The following is a 7,480-nucleotide window of genomic DNA, read 5'->3' as shown; positions in this document are numbered from 1 at the left end:
CCAGCCTCCTCGCTGCCTGGCATATGGGCGCTTAAAGGCGCCAGAGTGGAGGAGAAAGAGGAGTATCATTTCATGTGGAGATCAGGGCCTATAGGCAGTGAATGGGTGGATTTAGAGGAGACTGTGAATGAGAGAAGGGGGTCCTCGCTTGTACCAAAAAAAAGGAGAAAAGAATCTCCCACAGATCAGGGGAAGAGCCTTTTTGGGAATATTCATGATGAGGATGAGGAGGCATCATGAATTCATGTGTCTCTGTGAATCCCGCGGATCATCTTTTCGGTAAACACGATGTCCACAGAGCCAGGATGTCGTGCTTTCTGTCTGTGTTTGCGATGTAGTTTCGTGGATAGTGTTGCCTCTCCACAAAGCAATATGGGTTTTTGTGTACTCTCTGCTGTATTCCTTTTGTATCAGTAGAGGAACAGATGGAGAGTGGTAGAAAGACATAAAGAAGCTAAAACACACAGTCTTTCTTCCTCACAGCTAGCTACTCGCTGAAAAAGGTTTTCTCAAGCTTGCACTCAGACGTGTGCTATTTCAAGCATTTTAGACACTCCCCCCGCCCCACACGTTTTTTGTTTTTTTTTCTTTTTCTTTTGGTGTTGTGTATTTCCAAGACGTGGGCCCGTGCACACAGTCTGTCTGCTGATTGTAACAGTGTCTGCTCAGGATATTTTGCATAGTAACAGCCCCTGAAGCACACTTTTCTCCACCATACGTTGTTCTTTTAGGTGTTACGCATGTTTTTGCACATCACTGTGCTGCAGATTCTTCAACATTGTTGGACACCCTTAAGACCCTTGATTAATACTCGGGACACAAGGCCAACCTGATGCTCGCTTACTTACGCCTGGCCTCATTTTACAGATGACACAAAGGCTCCCATGTTCGGTAAAAGGTCCGTGACCCACCAGACGGTCACAAAGCCCTTCTCCTCCCTCATGTCACCTAAGCATGGGTTCCCTCACTGGGGCTTGGTGGCGTTCCTGTCCCCTCTTCCTTTATCAGTCCTTCCAGGCCTGAATGGGCTCTGTGGTTGGTCAATAAATTCAGTGATTCAGGGGGTGGACAGTTGCAGCCGTGTTAACGTTTGTTCACAGGCTTGTCGGAGGGATGGGCCCCGCCCCACGGCCCTTTGTCTCCTGTGGTCTCTCATCAGGTTAGAAGTCAATGGAGGGCCTTGTGCGGAGGTGGCAGGGGCATGGATGGAGCCGCCTCTCACATGGCGTTCACACAGGGGGAGGACCGGTTCGGATCACTGCGACACTTGTTAGAGTGAGGCCGCACAACATTTGCCGGGGTTGCTCTCCCTGAGGGCGCTTTAAACAAACTAATGGTTAGAGGCTGCAGAGTTGCACTGGGGTAAGATGATCTGCACTCGGAGGCCTGCGGTGGCCAAACTGAAAAGGAGTGCACAAGTGTATCTTACAATCTCCATTTACAGATCAGACTGAGAATAAAAAGAGGTCAGGCCTTCATTTACGGTGACACTATTTAAATTTGGACTAGAATGGAACCAATGCACTTCAGTGGCCCCTGAAGGTGCCACAGTGTTGCTGAGTTATGGTCGTTTTCTCAGGCTCAGCTGGGCCGAAGCATGGGAACAGACGCAAACGGGAGAAAAGGGAGACAGAGAGCCATAGATAGAGCAAGACACAAACAGTGGAGGGCTTTAGGAGACAGAAAACAGTGGACAGAAAAAGACGCACTGTGACTGAAGAGGGACTTAGAGGCATGACTGAGGCCTAACTGTCATGAGAAGATGAGAGTTGCCATGGCCACCCAGGAGCCACCCAGCAAGCATGTGAGCAGGGGAGGCTCGGGGGCCAGGGGCCTGGGCCCGGGCTGGTGGATCACATGCACTAACCAGGGATTATGTGCATAAGTGATGAGTGCTAAGCCGGCAGGTGAAGAAGGGAGGCCCGGGGACAAGGAGCGGGCCATCCCTCAGGACGGCTCCCTCTGTAAAGAGCAGCGACTTTTTTTTGCCAAGTGAGGCTGATCTGCTGTGTGAAGGGGACTCAGCCAGAGGTCCTCGAGTGCTGAAAGGGCATCCCCCAGGCTGCTTTCACAGCATAAGTGGCCAAAACGCTGGTCTTGTGAGTCATCTTGAGTGGCAAGAATGGGGCATCTTCACATTCATAAATCCCAACACAAACACACTCATGGATATAGACTAAGCTTGGGTGAGGATAAGTGCCACATGGTGGGGCATCAGCAGGGCTCTTCTTGAGGGATGCTTTTTGATTGTTGCAAATATTAAAAGAACAGATCACTCAACACACAAACAAAACAAAAAAAGATCCAATTTAACCCCTAGCTAAGTTTATTTTACGGTATATTTATAGACAAGAAGCTCTTTTTCTAGGCAGGATCAGAAGGTTCACAGGTTGCTTTACTGCAGCGAATCAGCGCTCATGATATCAATGGCCTTACAGGAATGTGTTTGAACCTTGATGGCACAAAGAAATCACATTCCCAAAGATTCCACGGAGAGAAAACAGTTCACCAATCTACCCCCAGTACCTTTTCAAGACGGTGGTATCCCTGAACATATTAACATGTAAATACACTTAGATACTTTTGACAATGCACTGAAATGCATATAATCTACATGCTAACTAGTGCTTTAAAGAGTTTCCACTGCTGAATGTGGTTTAGGCAACACTTTCATGTCTGGGTTTTAAAAATTAAATGTGAGGCCTCTCTTAGAATTTCTCAAAGCGGTTTTCAATTTGATGAGGGATAAGGCGATGACTGGGTTTCCCTTTCAAAGGGGGAGACCCAGATTTCAATAAGACTTCAGTCTCCTTGCCTTTGGCTTCAAGTTGAAGATCTAAATGATGGCTTTTTCTTTTATAAGAAGAAGAAGAAGAAACCCTATGTTAGGTAACAGATGGCAGGTTGTTGTGCTGAAATACCAGTTGCTATGGTCCCCCTTTTCCTCCGCAGCTTCACTTGCCATAGCTAAGCATCCCATCAGAAGCTGGTGTACTGACTTGGAATAAGCTGACTTGAAACTGCTCAGGTTGTTGTTGACAAACATGAGCCTAGATGAGTCTGCTAATCTCCTGGTCCTTTATCCGCGCTTTATTGCCGTATAAACAGGGCTGAATACACCAAAAAAACTAAACCTCTGTTTGCAGCCTTCTCTTATCTCACGCAGGGTTTAATCTGATGCCCTCTCCCTCTTTTTACATCTCGGCCTCTGCTAAATCTGCTAAATTCAGCCATATTTTTGATTCAGCACATCACCATGACAACCGGTTATTTCCCATCCCGGAGAAGCCGCCCCCCACCTCACTCCCATGCTCCTCTTCTCCATTGATACTGCTACCTCCCCCTACCCCTTCTTTTTTTTTGTCCAAATAAAACAAAGCAAAGAGTGAATGCTCTCTGAGGTAGGTAAATGTATTCAGTGACATCAGCCAGGACTAGTCTATTCTGCTGGATTCCTGTACCACTTGTTTCCAGCCTTGTCTGGGGGCTGGACACTCTGTTGGCCCCATTGTCCCACGTGTATTCCACACAGGCCTGCAATTAATGGAAGCCTTGTCTAAGGCCTCTGGAGCAGAAACTGCTGTTGGGGAGGGGGACAATAGGCGGGCCGAGCTGGGGCTGGGAGTCGCAAAGGGTGGGAGGACCTCCCCCTCCTTCTTCTTTAAGGGGGAATTCAAAGGCCGAAGAAGGGACGGAGAGTAAGCTGAGATGTTTAAGCGATCCCTTCTGTCTGTGCCCTCCCCTCCTGGCTTGAGATGTTTTCATGCCAGCAGTTGAAAGGGAATCTTTGCAGTATTTGATGATGAGGATGGTCATTTCACTGCCCACACAGAGGTGGCGGCTGGGTGGAGGAGGAATCACGGCTGCAGCCTTCAGGTGAAGATGGGAGAGGAGTGTGACTGCTGCCAGCTTTCTAACCTCTACCTACAAAGACATTTTATTCATACGTGACTTTTAATCACTTTTACTGTTGTTATTTTAATGCTTTACATGTGCTGAGAAAGGAATCGCTGCTATGTTTTGTATGATCGTGGTATAAATCTCTGGACAGGGGACAGCTTCAGATGCCAGAGCTATATCTTTATAGAGAGGTTAAACTGCTGAACTTAAAGCATGTTTGAAATTATGTTGTGAATGAAACAATGTTTTAAGGAAACATGGGAGGGAAAAACTTTGTTTGTGCAGGTAAAGATAACTCTATACTTGTGTCATAGGGTGTAATTAGCTACATCCTCTATTTAAAAAGGAGGCAAATCTTCCTGAAGGCAAAGGCTATTGATCATTAGTTGTATTTCATTATATTCATTCTTCTTGTATGATATGTATTAAGTGTTATATTATCTTCTTTCCAAAGAAATCTCATAAAGTTTGAACATTTCTTAATGTTGGACACTAACCAAACTCCCAAAATCCCCCTTGATAAACACCTGACTGTATGATAGCTGGTATAGACATGCTGTGTGTTTGCAAATGTAAGCCAGATGTGGTCAAAGTAAATAAGAACCAAGAATAATTCATGCATTTAAGGCCCTGTTTTCCTCAACTTGTCACTATCTGTCACGCGTTACACCCGGATAGCTTGGACCGTCCCACCCTAGAGTTCCCACACTGATACAGATCAGGATTGTGCTGTAAACCTAATTTCTACATCGCCATCTGCACAACCGGGGCCTGTTTATGTCCCCCAACAGAGCTGGTAGGATGTAATTTAGTGTTGCACCAACTGTCTCATCTGCTGCATGCAGAACCTCTTTGTAATTTAGCAGCTTTGAAAGTATTCAGCTACAAGATTAACAGAGCATTTAATGCAAGCAGCCACTGAATCTGATGCTCTGATGTGAGTGTTTGTGTGTCACAGATCAAAAGGTTTTGTGTTTGAGAGCATCTGAACTGTATGTTGTACGACATTTTCTGGAACAAAAATAATTTTCAATAATGTTTCCATTAGGACAAATATGCAACAGCACTCCGCTAACAGCTTGACTTTGGCTTTCAGACCTTCAGTGACAGTGACTTTATTTATTACTGACAATGAAAGACTGGTTCTACTTCAGGTTTCATCCTGTTATAAGGGAGTTTTTCCTTCCCACTGTTGCCAAGTGCTTGCTCGCAGGATGTCGTCTGATTGTTGGCATTTTCTCTGTATTATTGTGGGTTCTTTCAAAATAATCAATAAATATAAAGCATATTTTATATAGATTTTATATAAATAAAATTGAATTTAACTGAGAGAACTTTCTTTTAATTCTGAGGAACGGGTATAATTAGGTTTATACGAGGTGATCCCAGTCTTGGCTACAGTTTTGACAATTTCATTTGACTTAACTTGATACCAGCTCGTGTCAGGAAGCCAGTGGTGCTTGAAGTTTGTCTGGCTCACACAGACAGGAAGTCTTGGATGCAAACGATGACCTGCTTCTGGGGTCATTTCACCTCTGAGGACTTAGGAGCTTTGCAAAGACTGTTTGGAGTCTATCTGGAAGGATCGAGCTAACTCCCGATAAAAACCTGGACTAGATAGAGATGTCTCTCAACATATATATTAATGAAACGCGTTACAGATGGCATGCGCACTGACACCAGGAGATGAGTGGTTTATCACAGAGATATTGAGTGTGCTTGCTGGTAAACAATTGCAAATTCAGGACAACAAGCGTTACAGGAACCAGAAAATTACAGAAGCTACTTAAATGCCACACAAAATGATAACTGATAAAAATCTGCATAAAATCTCTTGTGAGTGTTTTTATACGTGCAGAAATATGATTTATCACAGATATAAGCTTTGAAGGAAAAGATGAGAATATAAGATATTTAAAGATGAATAACAGTCATTAATAGGTATAAATCAGGATTAAGAAAATCAGGACAGAAGGGTAAAAATATCAATTCAGGTGTTGGTTTGTCATAAAACACAAAAAATTGTTTTGTTGTTCATCTTCAGAAGGATTTTAAACACATCTTTACTTTCTGCTTCAAACTCTCTGATAGTAGACACGAGATGTCAGAGGTCAAGGCAGTGAAGACAGCTCAGTGCTTCAGAGATTTTCTTCACTGGACATCAGGCCTGGAGTGTGTCAGAAACTCTTTACTTCAAATTCAGAAGCACTCAGTGAACAACCCCGTCCCACCCCTCCCCAACAAAACTGGGAGTGTGAATGTGAGAGTGAGATATTCCTCTCAGTACACAAAAACACATGCACAGTCACGCAAATACACATCAAAGTCATTTAACTAGACCAGGAATATCAGACTGTTTTTATGTCATCGGCCACATGCAGCCCACTTTCATTTTAAATGGACCAGAACATTGAAACTCCACTTTCTGTCAGTGTCATGAAGTTTAACAATAGACTGAATCCCGGATATCTTAATATAAGAAAGCAAGTGCCATTTCAACAGCACATGTCAGTTCTTCAGCATGACAAACAATGTTGCTGTAGTGAATTAAACACAGCTGACGACTATTTGAGCTTAAACTGTAAAAAATATAAATGTGCAAAATTTCAGGAAGAGTTCTGGTAGCTCATTGTCCATACTGTGGTGTAATTATGAAACAAAGCTTTTGTTATGTCACAGGAAATATTATTTGATTTATTTTACTGTGAACACGCTGTAAAAAACAAACAAACAGATATTTGTATAGTAGACAGTAAATAGGGTCTCCATCCATAAGAAATGCCGTAAAACCTGAAAATCCAGCTAAAAGTTCAACATTTATGCCATAATATCTTTCACATTTTCCTTTGCTGACTGATTCTGGCTTCTGGGCCTTACGGTTAACACCCCTGATCTAGACACATTTTTAAAGTAACTAGTTTAAATACAAGACGGGGGAAAAATGTAACCTCCTCTCCAATATTTGTTTTAAATTTCAGTAATAATGTACGCAATCAACGCTCACCTTCCAAACGAAAAGGTGTAGCGCAAAGACCGTTTATAGGCTCAGGAGAAAAGTGCTGACTGATCACATATAAATGAATGTAATCGGGATTTGTTTTCTTTATTAAAATGATTGCTCGTTTTATAGTTAAACGCACAGAGAAACGCCAATTAAAGAAACATCTTTGAAACCTTTTCTTTTAAAAAAAATATGACGAGAATAATTAACAGGAAGAAAAGTAAGAGACGCTTGACACAGGAAAGGTCTTATATTAATCTTAAAATTATTAGATTAGTCTAAAGCAAAAAACAAACAAACACTGAATTAATTCGAGGAGAAACAAAATTAAGACAAACTGAAATTTAATGACTACATCTTTTAGCTGTAAGTTTTTATCCAGCACAGGAGAGACACGAACAAAGCGAAAAAGCAGCTTTAATTTATGTTTTACTGTCTCGTTTAAAAACAGATAAAACAGCGTGCTGTTTGTTTTACCCCGAGAGCACATCAGTGGCGTCTTTAGTGGAGCGGGACGCCTCATTTGCAGCAGGAGAACTGGTGCTCAGACATTTCTCTCCTCACTCACGCTGCCTTTGT

Source organism: Pelmatolapia mariae, linkage group LG18 (genome assembly GCF_036321145.2).
Source record: "Pelmatolapia mariae isolate MD_Pm_ZW linkage group LG18, Pm_UMD_F_2, whole genome shotgun sequence".
Lineage (NCBI taxonomy): Eukaryota > Metazoa > Chordata > Actinopteri > Cichliformes > Cichlidae > Pelmatolapia > Pelmatolapia mariae.
Note: the sequence above shows the minus strand (reverse complement) of the source record.